The sequence below is a fragment of the Mustela lutreola genome, chromosome 9 (assembly GCF_030435805.1).
Source record: "Mustela lutreola isolate mMusLut2 chromosome 9, mMusLut2.pri, whole genome shotgun sequence".
NCBI lineage: Eukaryota > Metazoa > Chordata > Mammalia > Carnivora > Mustelidae > Mustela > Mustela lutreola.
Genome location: NC_081298.1, coordinates 121334779 through 121354692, shown reverse-complemented (window position 1 = coordinate 121354692; position 19914 = coordinate 121334779).

The following is a 19914-nucleotide window of genomic DNA, read 5'->3' as shown; positions in this document are numbered from 1 at the left end:
CCCCACCCCACCCTCGCCCATGCTAGAAACTTTTCTTTCTATGAGTCATCTACTTCTAACTATCAGTCCATATTTTTCCCTGCAGCTGCTCCAGATTGGGACACGATCATCGGGCCAATCAAAATAATCCCACCTCCCATACTACAACGGTTAATTTAGAAATGAGGGTGTGATCCCATTCCAGCCAGTGAGATGTGATCAGCGATGTTTGCTGAGGACTTCTATGAGCTTTCCTCAGTTTTTTTGAGAATTATGGGAGGTCAGTTCTTGCTTTTCTACTGATAGTGAACAAGAGAGCATGTTGCCTTTAGTGTTACTGGTGGCCCCACAAGCCACTGTGTATAGCAGAGAAAAGGAATGAAAGAGTCTGAGACCTAGATTATATCATTGAGCCCCTGAATCAACCAGACCTGAAGCCCATCTTCCTCTGGTCCTCCGAGCTATGTCAACTAGTAAATGTTCCAGTTATTTAAAACTATTAGAGCAGGGTGTTCTGTTATCTGCACTAATTCTTCTGGGGCCATGCAGATGTAACGAGTCTAATTTATGTTGGAATGTCTAAAGATAGTGCCCCCTACTCTTGTGTCTTCTTTTCTCCAGGTTCAACTTCTTTGGTTGCTTCACCTATTTCTTATATAGTTTGGCTAGGAGTAATTAAGTATTTTTCAGGCTCTCTTCTGAGTATATTCAAATTGTTTTAAGTAACTCTATAATACCTGATAATAGCTTCTATTTTCCATCTCAGCATCTGGTGAGGTCTATAGAAAAGTGAACGCCAACTGTGTACTCTGCCACCCAGCCTCCTGACATTGATTCTGGAATCCATATGCTGCTAATGGTCACATGAGGTTTCTCTTTCCCCAGTGTGCCCAAGGCTGCCAAGTTCTTCCTGGCTTCTGGGTAAATAACTCATGTTCTCGTCACTGCGCGTCACAGATAGAGAGTTTTCAGTGGGATTCAATGTAATTGCCACCATCTATCACTTTAATAGCCTAATGAAGGTGAGATGTAATTAGAAAAGGTGTCACTGGAATATAGAGTTTGTTTTACAATTATCTATACAGCCAGGGGGACCATCAGCACAGAACATTGCCTTTTAAAAGCCCAAGAAACATGTGGCATAAATGTTCATCTTTGAATGACTTAAAGGGACCTGTGGTCAAATTCCACTGGGTTTTCTTGTAGCTCCTTTGAATACTTATGATGCAGGTTGCCTGTGTTGGACAATAGTTGGGCTCTGAAGAAAATCTCACAAAAACAGAGTTTTCATAAATCAAATCCTTATTTCCTACTGACTTACGTTGACACTGCTGAGCTGTTTCTCATTCTCTTGTCACCTCTTGAATGTTCTTAGCTGCCCCTTCTTTGATGAACAGTTAATGATTTCCAAACAAACGTTATAATCATCCTGGACTCGCTAGAGAATAGAACTCTGGGAGCAGAACATTCCTCTTCTTCAACTGAAGAATTTCTCCCTGAGGGCTTTTTTTTATTGTCGTAAAATACACATAACATAATATTTACCATTTTAGCCATTTCAAGTGTACAAGTCAACGACAATAAGTGTATTCACGATGTTGTGCAAACATCAGAGTTACCCATTTCCAGAACCTTCTCATCACCCCAAATAGCAACTCTTTCCCTGTTAAATAATAACCCCCACTGCTCCCCTCCCCTCAGTCCAGGGAACCTCCCTCTACTTTCTCTCTCTGTGAATATGATGACTAGGTACTTTAAATAAGTGGAATTATAGAGCATTTGTCTTTTGTGTCTGGCTTATTTCACTTAGCACAATATCCTCAAGGTTGCTGCAGCATGGGTCCAAATCTCCTTCCTTTCTAAGGCTGAATAATATTCCATTGTATGGCTATACCACATTTTGCTGGTCCACTCATCCATTAATGGACACTTAGGTTGCTTCTGTGTTTTGGCTATTATGAATGATACTACGGTAAACATGGGTATATAATTATATGTTTCAGTTCCCTTTTAATGCTTTAGGTTATATCCAGAAGTGGAATTACAGGATCATGGCATAATTCTATGTTTAACTTTTTGGCAACTTATGGCAGCAAGGAACAGGAGTTTTAATTCTTTCACATTCTTCCTTGCACTTGTTATTTTCTGCTTTAAAAAACAAAACAGAACAATAACCATGCTAATGGATGTGAAATGGTGTCTCATTGTGGCTTTGATTTGCATTTATCTCTGGAGTTTTAAATATCCAAATCCCTCCAGAGGAGATTGCTAGTCCTACTACACTATGGTAGCAAGGCCTCCAGAGATGGGGCAGAATCCATCTGTAGGAGCCTCCCAGAGCCTCAACTGTTTGGAATGTGAGTCACAAATTTTTGTTTCTCGTTAGAGGTGGGTCAAAGCACAAGGTTATAATCTAGTTGGTTGGGGGAGAGAATTCTGGACTTGGGGAAAAAACAGATATGGCCCTCAACACTATCTTGTCATTGGGGTGATCTTGAATGGATCACTTGGCCTCTCCAAATTTCAGTTTTTGCATCTCTAAAATAAGGGCACTCTGTATTCTGAATGGAATGTAAAATAATTTGATGATATGGAAGTACCGTGCACTGTTTAGCACATGTCAGGCCCTCATTAATAGGATCCAACTATAGAGATATTCATAATTGTACCTTGGCTTCTACTGGGCTCAATTTGTCCAAATGTGAACCTTATAAATCCCATGAAGGCAAACAGACTCAATCATGTTTCTTTGGAATCCCTGTAGCCTAGTTCAGCCTGGGCTCTCTATTAGTTGATGGATTTAGTATTTGGACAGTGGCTTTCAATCGAAGATCATAAGAGGTGGAACAACAGAAAGAAGGCTAGTCTCTAAGTCAGCAAGACTCAGTGGGGGGGAAATGGGGGGGGCAGTACAGAGCCAACCACTTCAACAACATAGTGAAATCACTAGACCTAAACCAAACATCTGTATCTTACATGTAGAGTACCCTATGGTCAACACTGCATTTCTTATGTATTATTATCTCTTCTAATCCTCACAACAGCCCAGTGAGAAAAGGTCATTCCCATTCTCATTAGGCAGATGAGCAAATCAAGGCTCTGAGAAATTTAGGTCCAGGATCTAGGAATTGGTACGGTCTGGACTTAAGTCTTCTTCTCCTTCTCCTTCTCCTTCTTTTTCTTCAAGATTTTATTTATTTATTCGAGAGAGAGAGAGAGTGAGAGAGAACACAAGCAGTGGGGAAAGCAGAGGCAGAGGGAGAAGCAGATTTCCCACTGAGCAGGGAGGTGGATGCAGGACTTATCTCAGGACCCTGGGATCATGACCTGAGCCAAAGGCAGATGCCTAACTGACTGAGCCACCCAGGCATCCTGGACTTAGGTCTTCTGATGCCAAGTCCACAGCTCATCTGATGACAGTTCTTGCTGAACTCTGTGACTCAACCCCATGCCAGATTCTGGTTTGATGATAGGAAGAAAAGCAACAGAGATCAAAAGCCATAAGAGCCTTTTCTTGCACCTTCCTTACACCCAGAACTTCACCATCCATGTAACCTACCCGGCACTCTGTCACATTCATGTATGAACATTTGCTGAAATGGAAATGAGGATTCTCCCTGGTCTTATCTTCCATCTTCTCTGAAACATTCGTTCAACAAATATTTGTCAGAATCAAAAAGCCTAGAACAGTTTCTTTGGCTCAGCTGTGGAAGGACCTCCTTCCCTGACTACCTTCTTCTCTCTTCCTCCTCCCCAGCCCCAGGGCCCCCACTGCCGTGGTTTGAATGTGGCTTATTCCACAGGAAGAAATCAGCAGCAGACAGACCGCTGGATTGCTGACCCTTATTTAGAAGATACTGTCAGTGGGAAGAACATTGCCACCAGATAACGATCACTTGCTGCTAGATAAATGCCAGGACTTGTCTCCTGATGGATGTTGTGCAAGGAAATAACAATTATTCACCGTAGCTTTGCTGGATTGCTGTGGTGCTTCCCCTTGCCAAGGGGCACCGACACCCTTTGGGGAACTGAGCCACGGGGGACAGAGCACAGCCTATGTTTAACACCCGGTGTCTAGACCAGTGTCTAGAGGCAGGAGACGCTATACCGACAAGAGGGAGGGAGAGAGGAGGTTCCATCTCCAACGTGTTATGTGACTTTGGGGTGGTTTCCAGATTTAACAATGCCTCTGTTTCTCTACCTAAACTGTAATGGTTTCACTTGCCATCCAGGGCTGGGAAACACTGAACAACTAACATGACGGTGTCAAATGGCATTGCCCGTACTGGTGAAATGCCCACATCAGCTACATTTTCATAGAGAGGTTGTGTGGGGGCTGGAGAGTTGGAAGGAGAGAATAGGGAGTGAGAGAGGGGCATGAAATAGGGTGCAGGCTAGGGAACCCCAAGTATGAGGACACTGGCAGTGAAGGAAAGCTCACAATACCCCTGAGCCCGCATTCCCTTCTAGACAAAAGAACATTGGATTTGGAATCAGGTTGTTCTGGATTCAAATCCCAGAGCAGCTGCTTAGTAGCTGTGCAATAATGAGCCAGACAGAGGCTTGCTGAGTTTCAATTCTCTGATATTAAAGTGGGAATATGACAATATGACTCTGTCTGAGCCTGAATTATTGTAATAGCCCCCTGACCTCTTGCTTTTCCCTTTACCCTTCTTCAGAGTTGGAGTGAGCCTTTTGAAACATGGTCAGATCAATGGAAGCCTCAACGGCTTCCATTTCCCTGAGAAAGTCCATCTTTAGGATGGCCTAAAGTCCTCCCAGGTTCCTGTTCCTTCTCTGACCTCATCTCCCACTCTCTTTGTTCTGCTCAGCCTCCTCGGCCCTTCCCGCTGGCTCAGTGCCTTTGCACTGGCTCTTCCCTCTGCCTGGAAAACCCCTTGGCTCAGATACTTGCCCGATTTACTCCCTCAACTCCCTCAAGTCCTTTTTAAATTAGTTTTTATTCAAGTATAATTAATACATTGTTCTATTAGTTTCAGCTGTACAATATAATGATAGGACAGTTCTGTGCATTTCTCAGTGCTCAAGTTCTCTGTGTTTAAGTTTGTTTTTAGTTTACCTCTTTTCTCCTTTGTTTGTTTACTATGTTTCTTGAATTTCACATATGAGCAAAATCATATGGTATTTCTCTTTCTCTGACTAACTTAGTTCACTTAGCATTACACCCTCTAGATCTATCCATGTTGTCGTGAACGGCAAGATTTCATTCTTTTTCATGGCTGAATAATATTCCTTTGTATATAAATACCACATTTCTTTACCCATTCTTCTATCATTAGACACTTCGGTGCTTCCATATCTTGGTTAGTGTGAATAATACTGCAATAATACTTCTTTAGGAAACCTACCCTCACCATCCTTTTGAAAATTGCAAGTTCAGCTCCCTCTGATCTTCCCAATTTGCCTTATCTCACTCTGTTTCTCTCTGTTAGCATATACTACCCTCAACCATACTAGATACTGACATTATCAGGTAGTCATTACATTTATTGCCTGTCTCTCCTCATGAGAATGTTTGACTCCTGATGGCCAGGGATTTTTGTTATTTTTACTCAGCGCTCTATCCCCAGCACCTAGAAAAGTGCTTGGCACATAGTAGATGATTACTAAATAAGTATTAAATAAAATAGATGTTGAATTACACCTGTCTTTCAGGGCTTTGTGGAGGATTTGAAATAATAGATATAAAGCATCCCCAGTAGGACTCCATTCCTGGCAGGTGTTCAAACGTCATTAGTACATGAGCATGTGAGGGGTGTGGTGTGTGGGAGGCCTCAGGCTCTGCCAGCTTCACTGATGGACATACGAGACTTTCTGGGACCCACATGAGAATATGGATATCAGCATGGAGGGATTTGCATATGTCTACAATTACACTTTGCAGAATGTACTATTATCTTAATTGTCACTGGAGATGAGGTAAAAAGCCTCAGAAAAATTAAGTATCTTGCTCAAAGTCACACAGGTGGGCTTCTAATGGAATCACCCCCTCCCTCCCAGTAAGGGGAATAATTGCACTCATTTTGCACAACTAGTGGCTCACATCTTAAAAAATGTTTCTTGTAAGAGTGTAAAGAAAATTGAAATCACCTATAATATCATCAACCAAAGTGAAGTATGATCAGAATTTTGGTATGCATCCTTTCAGGCTTTTATTTTGTGTTTAAATTATAAAGAGTATTCTTTTTTTTTAATTTAATTTTTTATTTTTTATAAACATATATTTTTATCCCCAGGGGTACAGGTCTGTGAATCACCAGGTTTACACACTTCACAGCACTCACCAAAGCACATACCTTCCCCAATGTCCATAATCCCACCCCTTTCTCCCAAACCCCCTCCCCCCAGCAACCCTCAGTTTGTTTTGTGAGATTAAGAGTCACTTATGGTTTGTCTCCCTCCCAATCCCATCTTGTTTCATTGATTCTTCTCCTACCCACTTAAGCCCCCATGTTGCATCACAACTTCCTCATATCAGGGAGATCATATGATAGTTGTCTTTCTCCACTTGACTTATTTCGCTAAGCATGATACGCTTTAGTTCCATCCATGTTGTCGCAAATGGCAAGATTTCATTTCTTTTGATGGCTGCATAGTATTCCATTGTGTATATATACCACATCTTCTTGATCCATTCATCTGTTGATGGACATCTAGGTTCTTTCCATAGTTTGGCTATTGTGGACATTGCTGCTATAAACATTCGGGTGCACGTGCCCCTTTGGATCACTACGTTTGTATCTTTAGGGTAAATACCCAATAGTGCAATTGTTGGGTCATAGGGCAGTTCTATTTTCAATATTTTGAGGAACCTCCATGCTGTTTTCCAGAGTGGCTGCACCAGCTTGCATTCCCACCAACAGTGTAGGAGGGTTCCCCTTTCTCCGCATCCTCGCCAGCATCTGTCATTTCCTGACTTGTTGATTTTAGCCATTCTGACTGGTGTGAGGTGATATCGCATTGTGGTTTTGATTTGTATTTCCCTGATGCCGAGTGATATGGAGCACTTTTTCATGTGTCTGTTGGCCATCTGGATGTCTTCTTTGCAGAAATGTCTGTTCATGTCCTCTGCCCATTTCTTGATTGGATTATTTGTTCTTTGGGTGTTGAGTTTGCTAAGTTCTTTATCTGATATGTCGTTTGCAAATATCTTCTCCCATTCTGTCAGTTGTCTTTTGATTTTGTTAACTGTTTCCTTTGCTGTGCAAAAGCTTTTGATCTTGATGAAATCCCAATAGTTCATTTTTGCCCTTGCTTCCCTTGCCTTTGGCAATGTTCCTAGGAAGATGTTGCTGTGGCTGAGGTCGAAGAGGTTGCTGCCTGTGTTCTCCTCAAGGATTTTGGTGGATTCCTTTCGCACATTGAGGTCCTTCATCCATTTTGAGTCTATTTTTGTGTGTGGTGTAAGGAAATGGTCCAATTTCATTTTTCTGCATGTGGCTGTCCAATTTTCCCAGCACAATTTATTGAAGAGGCTATCTTTTTTCCATTGGACATTCCTTCCTGCTTTGTCGAAGATTAGTTGAGGGTCTATTTCTGGGCTCTCTATTCAGTTCCATAGATCTGTGTCTGTTTTTGTGCCAGTACCATGCTGTCTTGATGATGACAGCTTTGTAATAGAGCTTGAAGTCCGGAATTGTGATGCCACCAACGTTGGCTTTCTTTTTCAATATCACTTTGGCTATTCGAGGTCTTTTCTGGTTCCATATAAATTTTAGAATTATTTGTTCCATTTCTTTGAAAAAGATGGATGGTACTTGGATAGGAGTTGCATTAAATGTGTAGATTGCTTTAGGTAGCATAGACATTTTCACAATATTTATTCTTCCAATCCAGGAGCATGGAACATTTTTCCATTTCTTTGTGTCTTCCTCAATTTCTTTCATGAGTACTTTATAGTTTTCTGAGTATAGATTCTGTGTCTCTTTGGTTAGGTTTATTCCTAGGTATCTTATGGTTTTGGGTGCAATTGTAAATGGGATTGACTCCTTAATTTCTCTTTCTTCTGTCTTGCTGTTGGTGTAGAGAAATGCAACTGATTTCTGTGCATTGATTTTATATCCTGACACTTTACTGAATTCCTGTATAAGTTCTAGCAGTTTTGGAGTGGAGTCTTTTGGGTTTTCCACATATAGTATCATATCATCTGCGAAGAGTGATAATTTGACTTCTTTGCTGATTTGGATGCTTTAATTTCCTTTTGTTGTCTGATTGCTGAGGCTAGGACCTCTAGTACTATGTTGAATAGCAGTGGTGATAATGGACATCCCTGCCGTGTTCCTGACCTTAGCGGAAAAGCTTTCAGTTTTTCTCCATTGAGAATAATATTTGCGGTGGGTTTTTCATAGATGGCTTTGATGATATTGAGGTATGTGCCCTCTATCCCTACACTTTGAAGAGTTTTGATCAGGAAGGGATGCTGTACTTTGTCAAATGCTTTTTCAACATCTATTGAGAGTATCATATGGTTCTTGTTCTTTCTTTTATTGATGTGTTGTATCACATTGACTGATTTGCGGATGTTGAACCAACCTTGCAGCCCTGGAATAAATCCCACTTGGTCATGGTGAATAATCTTTTTAATGTAGTGTTGAATCCTATTGGCTAGTATTTTGTTGAGTATTTTCGCATCTGTGTTCATCAAGGATATTGGTCTATAGCTCTCTTTTTTGGTGGGATCCTTGTCTGGTTTTGGGATCAAGGTGATGCTGGCCTCATAAAATGAGTTTGGAAGTTTTCCTTCCATTTCTATTTTTTGGAACAGTTTCAGGAGAATAAGAATTAGTTCTTCTTTAAATGTTTGGTAGAATTCCCCTGGGAAGCCGTCTGGCCCTGGGCTTTTGTTTGTTTGGAGATTTTTAATGACTGTTTCAATCTCCTTACTGGTTATGGGTCTGTTCAGGCTTTCTATTTCTTCCTGGTTCAGTTGTGGTAGTTTATATGTTTCTAGGAAGGCATCTATTTCTTCCAGATTGTCAAGTTTATTGCCGTAGAGTTGCTCATAGTATGTTCTTATAATAGTTTGTATTTCTTTGGTGTTAGTTGTGATCTCTCCTCTTTCATTCATGATTTTATTTATTTGGGTCCTTTCTCTTTTCTTTTTGATAAGTCGGGCCAGGGGTTTATCAATTTTATTAATTCTTTCAAAGAACCAGCTCCTAGTTTCGTTGATTTGTTCTATTGTTTTTTTTTTTTTTTTTTGGTTTCTATTTCGTTGATTTCTGCTCTGATCTTTATGATTTCTCTTCTCCTGCTGGGCTTAGGGTTTCTTTCTTGTTCTTTCTCCAGCTCCTTTAGGTGTAGGGTTAGGTTGTGTACCTGAGACCTTTCTTGTTTCTTGAGAAAGGCTTGTACCGCTATATATTTTCCTCTCAGGACTGCCTTTGTTGTGTCCCACAGATTTTGAACCATTGTATTTTCATTATCATTTGCTTCCATGATTTTTTTCAATTCTTCTTTAATTTCCCGGTTGACCCATTCATTCTTTAGAAGGATGCTGTTTAGTCTCCATGTATTTGGGTTCTTTTCAAACTTCCTTTTGTGGTTGAGTTCTAGCTTTAGAGCATTGTGGTCTGAAAATATGCAGGGAATGATCCCAATCTTTTGATACCGGTTGAGTCCTGATTTAGGACCGAGGATGTGATCTATTCTGGAGAATGTTCCATGTGCATTAGAGAAGAATGTGTATTCTGTTGCTTTGGGATGAAATGTTCTGAATATATCTGTGATGTCCATCTGGTCCAGTGTGTCGTTTAAGGCCTTTATTTCCTTGCTGATCTTTTGCTTGGATGATCTGTCCATTTCAGTGAGGGGAGTGTTAAAGTCCCCTACTATTATTGTATTATTGTTGATGTGTTTCTTTGATTTTGTTATTAATTGGTTTATATAGTTGGCTGCTCCCACGTTGGGGGCATAGATATTTAAAATTGTTAAATCTTCTTGTTGGACAGACCCTTTGAGTATGATATAGTGTCCTTCCTCATCTCTTATTATAGTTTTTGGTTTAAAATCTAATTGATCTGACATAAGGATTGCCACTCCTGCTTTCTTCTGATGTCCATTAGCATGGTACATTCTTTTCCACCCCCTCACTTTAAATCTGGAGGTGTCTTCGGGCTTAAAATGAGTTTCTTGGAGGCAACATATAGATGGGTTTTGTTTTTTTATCCATTCTGATAGCCTGTGTCTTTTGACAGGGGCATTTAGCCCATTAACATTCAGGGTAACTATTGAGAGATATGAATTTAGAGCCATTGTATTGCCTGTAAGGTGACTGTGACTGTATATGGTCTCCGTTCCTTTCTGATCTGCCACTTGTAGGCTCTCTCTTTGCTTAGAGGACCCCTTTCAAGATTTCCTGTAGAGCTGGTTTGGTGTTTGCAAATTCTTTCAGTTTTTGTTTGTCCTGGAAGCTTTTAATCTCTCCTTCTATTTTCAATGATAGCCTAGCTGGATATAGTATTCTTGGCTGCATGTTTTTCTCGTTTAGTGCTCTGAAAATATCATGCCAGCTCTTTCTGGCCTGCCAGGTCTCTGTGGATAAGTCAGCTGCCAATCTAATATTTTTACCATTGTATGTTACAGACTTCTTTTCCCGGGCTGCTTTCAGGATTTTCTCTTTGTCACTGAGACTTGTAAATTTTACTATTAGGTGACGGGGTGTGGGCCTATTCTTACTGATTTTGAGGGGCGTTCTCTGAACCTCCTGAATTTTGATGCTCGTTCCCTTTGCCATATTGGGGAAATTCTCCCCAATAATTCTCTCCAGTATACCTTCTGCTCCCCTCTCTCTTTCTTCTTCTAATGGAATCCCAATTATTCTAATGTTGTTTCATCTTATGGTGTCACTTATCTCTCAAATTCTCCCCTCGTGGTCCAGTAGCTGTTTGTCCCTCTTTTGCTCAGCTTCTTTATTCTCTGTCATTTGGTCTTCTATATCACTAATTCTTTCTTCTGCCTCATTTATCCTAGCAGTGAGAGCCTCCATTTTTTATTGCACCTCATTAATAGCTTTTTTGATTTCAACTTGGTTAGATTTTAGTTCTTTTATTTCTCCAGAAAGGGCTTTTATATCTCTCGAGAGGGTTTCTCTAATATCTTCCATTCCTTTTTCGAGCCCGGCTAGAACCTTGAGAATTGTCATTCTGAACTCTAGATCTGACATATTACCAATGTCTGTATTGATTAGGTCCCTAGCCTTCGGTACTGCCTCTTGTTCTTTTTTTGTGTTGAATTTTTCCGTCTTGTCATTTTGTCCAGATAAGAGTATATGAAGGGGCAAGTAAAATACTAAAAGGGTGGCAACAACCCCAGGCAAATATGCTTTAACCAAATTAGAAGAGATCCAAAATCGTGAGGGGGGAGAAAGGGGATAAAAAGAGGTTCAAAAAGGAAGAAAGAAAAAAAAAAAGAAAAAAGAAAAAAAAGAATTTAAAAAAAAGAAAACACCTAAGAAAAATATAAAAAAGAAAATATATATATATTAGATAAACTAGTAAAAAATCGTTAAAAAAGAAAAAGGTAACAGTTAAAAAAAAATTTTACCCGAAGGCGAGAAAAAAAAAACAAAAAATGAAAAAGAAAAAAATTAAATTAACTGCAAGACTAAAAAAAAAAATCACAGGGAAAAAGCCATGAGTTCCGTGCTTGGCTTTCTCCTCTGGAATTCTGCTGCTCTCCTTGGTATTGAAACCGCACTCCTTGGTAGGTGAACTTGGTCTAGGCTGGATTTCTTGTTGATCTTCTGGGGGAGGGGCCTGGTGTAGTGATTCTCAAGTGTCTTTGCCCCAGGCGGAATTACACCACCCTTACCCGGGCCGGGGTGAGTAATCCGCTCTGGTTTGCTTTCAGGAGCTTTTGTTCCCTGAGCGCTTTCCGTAGAGTTCCGGAGGACGGGAATACAAATGGCGGCCTCCTGGTCTCCGGCCTGGAGGAGCCGAGAGCCCAGGGCCGCACTCCTCAGTGCGCCCTCAGAGAACAGCGCCGTTACTCCCGTCTGCCTGATCTCCGGCCGCGCTCCGAGCTCACCGAGCCTGCGACCGGTTCAAGGTCACTCCGAGCTGCGAGCTTACTGTCGGCTCTGTCTCTGTAGCCGGCTTTCCCATTCCAATACCCGCAAGCTCTGCGACACTCAGACACCCCCGATCCTTCTGTGACCCTGCGGGACCTGAGGCCACGCTGACACCGTGTGGGCTTTGCCCCGGGTAGCCTCTGGAGCGATGTCCCTCAGCGGAACAGACTTATAAAAGTCCTGATTTTGTGCACGGTTGCTCCGCCACTTGCCGGGAGCTGGCCCCTCCCCCCGGGGTCTATCTTCCCGTCGCTTTGGATTCACTTCTCCGCTGGTCCTACCTTTCAGAAAGTGGTTGTTTTTCTGTTTCCAGAATTGCTGTTCTTCTTCTCTTCGATCTGCCGATGGATTTTCAGGTGTTTGCAATCTTTAGATAAGCTATCTAGCTGATCTCCAGTTAGCTGAAGTAGTCTCAGCCTGCTACTTCTCCGCCATCTTGACTCCTCCCTATAAAGAGTATTCTTTAAGAAAAGTGGGCTTGCACTATAAATATTATATATCAACTTGCTTTTTTTAAAAAATAAAAGCTGTATTGTGAAAAAAAACCAAAATTAAAAAAAATCTATATTATGGACATTTTTCATGTCTTTGCATTCGTTTGTTTTAATGGCTATAGAGTATTGCATAGTAAGAGAAAATTCTATTGATGGAATTTAATTTTTCTCTAGTTTTTCCCCCCATTACAGATAATGCTACAGTGATCATCCTTGTACATATTCCTATTTCTGTGGGGCTAGAAACCTAGAAGTGGATATTCTAGAGCATTTTAAATTTTGGTTAAGCTGTGTCATTGTTCATAGTAGTTTTTGGAGCAATGTTTCTGCCCAAACTCATTGTTCATGTGGAATTTTTCCATACTATATCTGTCTCTTCAGTTTGAAGAAGAGACAAACATTTCAGCTTAAGAACATGAGTTTAGAACATTTCCCTCTCCAGTCTTAAATAATCAACCAATGACTAACCCATGGCCCACGGAGTCCTACTAGTAAGCTCCCTGCAGAAACCATAGACTCTTTGTTCCCTAAATATCCAACGTTTACCATTAAGTACAACGTAAACCACACAATTTTTGACCATGTGTTTTATTCAACTGAAGAAGTTCCTTTTCCTAATTTTCAAGTGTCTTAATCACGAATGGGTGCTGAATTTTGTTAAATTCTTTTTCTGCATCTACTGAGATGATCAGATTATTTTTCTCCTGTTTAAATGGTGAAATACATTGATTTTCAAATGTTGGAACAACCTCGTGTTCCTGGGACAAACTCCACTTAGTCACAATGGATTCTCCTTCTTGCTGGATTCTACTCGCTATAGACTGCTTACGATTTTAATATCTGTATTCATGAGGACTATTCGCCTGTAATTCTCTTTTCTGTGAAGGCTTTGTCTGATTTCTGTAGGAGGCCTATGTGACTTCGTGCCATGTAGTGGGGGATGTTACCTCATCCTCTATTCTCTGAGAGCATTTGTAGAAGATGGACATTGCACATTCCTTAATTTTGATAGATAAATTTCAAGAGTGAAAGCATCTGGATTTAGAGTTTTCTTGGTGGGAAGGCTTTAATAGCTAGGGCTATTCAGATTTTCTATCTCATGGTGTCAGTTACGGTAAATTTTGTTTTTGAAGGAATTTGGCCATCTCATCTAAGTTATCAAATTTATTGGCATAATCTTGTTTATAATATGTCCTTATGACTATTTGTATGTTTGTGGGATCAGTAGAGGTAACAGATCCTCAGTATAGATGATTTGTTTTCATGATTTAATAACTTGTTTTCTCTCTCTCTCTCTTTTTTTTTTCTTGACCAGTATTTCCAGGGATTTTATTGACTTTATTAACTTTACAAAGTAACAACTTTTGGTTTTGTTAGTTTTCCTTATGGCTTGTTTTATATTTTATTTATTTCTGCTCAAATCTTTATTATTTTCTCTCTTCTCTGTACTTAATTTGCTCATTTTTCTCATGGTAGAAACTCATATAATGAATTTTAAACCTTTCTTCTTTTCTAATAGAGACACTACATCAGTGAATTTCCCTCCAGTGCTGCCTTAGATGTGTTACACAAGTTTTGATATGTTATATTTTCATTACTATTTAGTGTGAAATATTTTCTCATTTCCCCATGGTTTCTTCATTGGCCGTTACTTATTTAGAAGTGTTAACTTCTAAATATTTAAGGCTGTTGTATGTATCTTATATTGGATTCCTAATTAATGTTGTCATCATTAGAGAACATAATCTAAAAGACTTCAGTCTTAGGAAACATACTGAGACTTACTTTGTAGGCCAGCATATGCTCAGTTCTTTTAATTTTCCAGCTGGGCTTTTTGGAGACCCATGAACAATTCAGGGGTCCATTAAGAATTTGGGCAGAATTTATAGGAATATTCTGTGTCTCCTCACTTTGTGGCTCTCTCCTTTCCAAGATTTCCTCTTCACTTCCCAAGTGCTCTGGCAGCCCTGAAATCACTCTTTTGGCTCCTTACGCTTGTGAATCAGTGGCTTCCTGGTTGAGCTGTAGCCTCGCTCTGATGTGTGTCCTGACCTGGGAGTATAGGGGAGGAGCCAGCAGGTGAAAATTTGTATACATGTGAATCTCACTACACATATCTTTTCTTGCAAGGGTTAATCCTTCTCCAGTTTCTGCCTCCTTCTAATCATTTTCCAGGGCCTTCCACAGGCTTTTTGGTTCTTGATCTGGAGTTTATAAGTCTACTTGGACGACAATTAGTCTAAGACAAGACACCCTACCATTACCAAAACCAAACACCAGTTGTATTTTTGTGTGTGCAAATTGCCTGTTTTATATCTTCCACCCTTTTGTTATTGACATATTTATGTTTTCTTATTAATTTATAAACTCTTCCTTCTGAGCTCATTTCCACATCTGTTCTGTTCATGACCTATTTGAGCTGGCTGGTAGAAGGGCTCCTGTTTCACACTCTTGTAACAGGACATAAAGGATAGCCAAGAGAAATTTACAACTGGATCAAGAACAAATGTAAATCTGGAATCAGAAATCACTTCAAGGTGGGATCTACCTTCACACCGTGACCTCGCTGCTGGCTACACACTATGCCTGTATCCAGACCAATTTGCTTAGACTCTTTTTCCCATTGTGATGTTCTACACATGATGTGAACGCAGACTTCCTCACCACGGTGTCTAGAGAGCAAACATCACCGAGCACCGGGTCAAGAGACCTAGAGTGTGATTGCGCTCATCACGGTCACACCTATGTCATATCACACCGTAGTCAGTTTATAAGAAACAGTTTCTCCACCTGAAAACTGTCATAATGAAAGGGGATTGTGCCGTGGATAGAATGCGGTGGGCAAAAATACCAGCTAGCAATACCTGGGGCACACAGGAAAAGCTCCCTGAAAGAGGAACTTGAGTTCTTTCTCGAGCTCTCACCTAACAACGGAGAAGAGAGGCCAAGGCTCCTGGCTATGGGTGCTACAGATTCCACTGTGGGTCCAGTGTGCATGTGGGTGGGGGTAGCAGCCCCATGTGGCTCCGGGAGAGAGGAGAGAGGGTGGGTGGCTGGGACCAGACTCCTCTAACCATGAGGGTTTGCACTCACTCATGAGAGCAAGATCAAGTAATACTGTTCTAACCCATTACAGGTCAGATGATCTATAGGGCAGAATTACTGTGGGAAAAAAGCAAGCAAATACAGGTGCCTTGAACCCAGATAGAATGGGGAAGTTTGGATTCAATTTCCGGCCTCTTTCACCTATAACACCAAGCATTTGCACACATGTAGATCTGCCGGACAGTGTTCCTGGTTTAGAGGAGGCACTCAGTGAATCCTAAGATCTGAGTCTGAATCTGACCTGCCTTGCCAGTAACTTCCACTGAGCCACACGTAACTGAACCTGAGGACCCTGGACAATCTTCACAAAGCCGCCATGTTCCTCTGCACCCAGTGAGCTAAGTGCTGCCCTGGGTGGGGATGGTGGCTGGGTACTGGGAAAGAAATCCGCTTAGGTGGGAGACCTAGCGTCCTGGCTCTCGTCCGCCTCTAACTTCCCCAGCTGTCTGGCCCATAAGGCATGGGGGGACAATGCAGGCTGGTGTCCCCATTGGCTTGAACTGTCAGAACAGAACCCTACTGACAATGGCTTAAACAACAGAAACTTTGTTTCTCACAGTTCTGGAGACTGGAAGTCCAAGCTCAAGGGGCCATCAGGGTTGCTTTCTGGTGAGGCTCCTCTTCCTGGCTTAGAGGGGGCCACCTTCATACTGGGTCCTCACATGGCTTTTCTTCCGCATGAGCACAGACAGACAAGAGCAAGCTCTGGGGTTGCGTCTCCTTCTCAGGTGGCTACGCTCCTATGGAATTAAGACCTCCCCTTTATGATCTCATTTAACCCTTACTTCCTCCTATAAGCTCTATCTCCACATACAGTCATATTGGGGGGGGGTGGGTTTGAACATATGAATTTTGGGAGGGGGCATAATTCAATCCACAAGATATGGGAAAATCAGAGCCATGAAAGGGGGCCAAAGGGGGCCAGAAAGCAACAGAAGGACCAGAGCGAACCTTGGGCTCTGTGAACTCGGCTGCCTGACAGGGGGGCAGCTCTCCTGCTGCTGGGCCAGTCAGCTCAGAAACTATAGGTATTTGGTTTGTTCCAAGATGCTCACTCTTTCTGCTGAGTGGAGATCAAACCAGGCCTCTTGGTGGACAAGAAGGTGCCCATAAGCTTGTGTGTGTGTTTTTTAAAAAATATTTTGTATTATTTATTTGACAGAGATCACAAGTAGGCAGAGAATCAGGCAGAGAGAGAGGAAGGGAAGCAGGCTCCCTGCTGAGCACAGAGCCCAATGTGGGGCTTGATTCCAGGACACCAGGACCATGACCCAAGCCGAAGGCAGAGGCTTTAACCCACTGAGCCACCCAGGCGCCCCAAGATTGTGTTTTTAAGGCAAGGAAAAAACTACAGCTCAGATCATCATACGGACACTCTCAAATACACAGATGGGGGTAATGACCAAGTTCTGTGGGGTCTGACAATAAACTGAGGATGCACGTGAAAGCTTTGGAGAATATGTCCTGGGACAGGACAAACTTCATCTAGCTTCCAAAAATCCAGAACTAAAAATGAAAGGATAATCAAGGGAGTGATTCTCTCTCTCTCTCTCTCTCTCTCCAGTCAGACTCTCCATAGGGTTCCCTCAGGCAGTGTGCTCCCCGACTGCCACTAAAATATTATTTGATTTACAAATTGTAATTATGTCTTTTTGCAGAACACATCTATTGTGTACCTAGCTACCCTGGTTTGACATAGATTCCTTTTGTCATGTTCATTTGAGCATTTCTTGTCCTGTGTGAGGTACTGTGCTAAGCCAAGGATATGGTGGGGAGTTAGACTCAGTACGTGACCCCCAGAGATTGGTGTTTACTGGGGTAGCTGCCGTGTGTGCTGACAGCCAGAATGCTCTTCCAAAAATGTCCACGGAGTGCTCAGAGGGCACAGAGAAAGAAGCAGTGGCTTCCGTGGTGGCCCTGGTGAGAATACGTATCCCAGGGACCTCAGCAGAGAAGGCCACACCTGAACCGGAGTTCCACTCAACCATTCAGGTCACAAATATTTGGTGCGCACCTACTATGTGTCAGGCCCTGTGCTCGGGTCGGCAGTACCACAGGGATGACAGGCAAGGTTCCTGCTTTCAGGGAGCTTCCAGTGTAGCCACAGAAATCGTGAACAAGTAAACAAGACAATTTTTACAGATGGTGACATGGGCAATAGGAGAAGTAAAGAGGGGAGTGTGATCGTCCCTATGTCGGGGAGGCCTATTTTAAATCTTGCGGGTGGGGAAGTGTTCCAGGAGGGGGTATTTGGGCTGACATTTGAAAGATGATACTAAATCTCTTACAAGCTCCAGATAGAGGAATCAGTAGGTGCAAAGGTCCTGGGGCAGGGAAGAGATCAGGCATGCTGGGCAGGGCAGAAGCAGAGATGCATGGTAAAGAGCTGCCTTCCTACATTTGGGGGAAAAGTAGAGGGTTTAAATGAGAGAAGGAAATTCACTGGGTTTTATGGTTAGAAAGACAGTGTGTGTTCTGTGGACAGTCTCAGCACTTCCCATCTAGCTTGGGACAATTCTCCCTCCCTGACTGATCCTGTCTTTATTTAAAATTTTCATCTTTTCCTCATCACGAATGTTTGCATTTATTTTGATATTTCTCTAATATTGACTAAAACATAATTTATCTTGATTACTACATTCTTGGCACCCCCTTAAATTTTGTGCCCGAAATCCATACCTCACTCTCCCCATGCTAATTGCAGCACTGGCCCCTGGGCCCCTGACCCTCCTCCTTCAAATCTGAGATGTGGCTCAAAGGGTAGGGAGTTGGAGATAGCCCAGCTTTTCTTTTCCTGCCGAGAATGTCAACCTCCTTTCCCTACCCCAGGCACTTTTCTCCGTGTGTCACCCCCTGGGGACAGAGACAGAGCTTTGCTCCATCATCTGATCTCTCTTATATGCAGAGGAGTCAGACAACCACCGTCACCCCCAGAAGCCAGCAAGCAAGGACAGCTACAAGATAGCACGGGAATCCAGACTCTCAAGAAACCTGGTAGTAGAGGGTTCCTCTGTTGCCCTACAGAGCTGGCTGAAACGCCCCCTTGTCCCACACAGGGCACAACCATCTTAGGGGAGGTTTTCCTTTCTACCTGGAAGAGATAAGGGAACTGACAGAGTCTGGGGAAGGGCATAGAAGAAGGAGAACTTTGAATACAGGGCCTTTGGTAAACTCTACACCCAGCAAGGTAGCATGCTAAGTAGACATGGATTTAGATGTCTATACCTCAGTTCCTCTGAAATCTTGGCACATTTCCTGGTAAGTAAGTAAGACGCCCATGTGAAACAGAAGCCTCTGTTGGAGAGGCTGGGTGAGGCAGAAGCATCCCGAGGGGGCCTGGCTAGGTCAGGGACCTGGGGCTCAGCTCTGCCTCACTTTCTCAGCCACACCATCTCACAGCAACGTGTCTCTGTGATAAAGTCTCCACTCAAGGCTTCCTAATTCCCTACTGGACCCTGGCTCCTTAATGGCTAGAATATGTCTTAACCACTTCTCTTTTCTTCTTTTTTAAATCTTCCACATGTGCTATGTGCCCAGCACCTAGTGCATCCTTATTACATCTTGGTTACATGAAATGTTGAACGATGTGTAGGATAAAACAAAAATTGCCAAGGGGGCAGTGAAGTTCTATACCAAGGAAGAAGGGGTTGAAAGCACCCTGGGGCCCCTTTCAATTGTCCTTAATCATTAATCCTTGTCTTCTTCCTACCTTCTCAGCTGAATGTATTCTTATTAATAAACTCTTCGTCCCATCAGAGGCTGAACTGAAAAATTCTTTGTTCTTAAAGAACTTTGAATAACGTCTCTGGTATAGTTAATATACTGGAGGGGAGGCTGGATTTAGAAAGAATATGGATTTTATGCACAACAGACCTAGGCTTAGAAATTGCTTTCACCCTTTTCCTAATGGTTTTTTAAGCATTATATAACTTTTGAGCGCCAGGGATATGCACTCACGCAAATTCCTCCCACTCTTGCCACGGTCGATGGTGACCTCTTTGTAGGAAATCCAGCACACAAATTTCGTGTGAAATCTTGTGCAGACCTCATTTCATGAGTCTTCTCTGCAGGATGTGGCATCATTATACTCTCTTTCCAGAATCCTCTCTTCTCCTGGCTGCCACGATTAAAGTTCTGATTCTCTTTCTTCCACCTGAAATGCTCCTTTGATTTTCTCTCTCAGCCTGCTGTCTCTGTTTCCTCCTCCTGCCCTGTGAACGCTGGAATTCCCTGGGATCCTCTCTG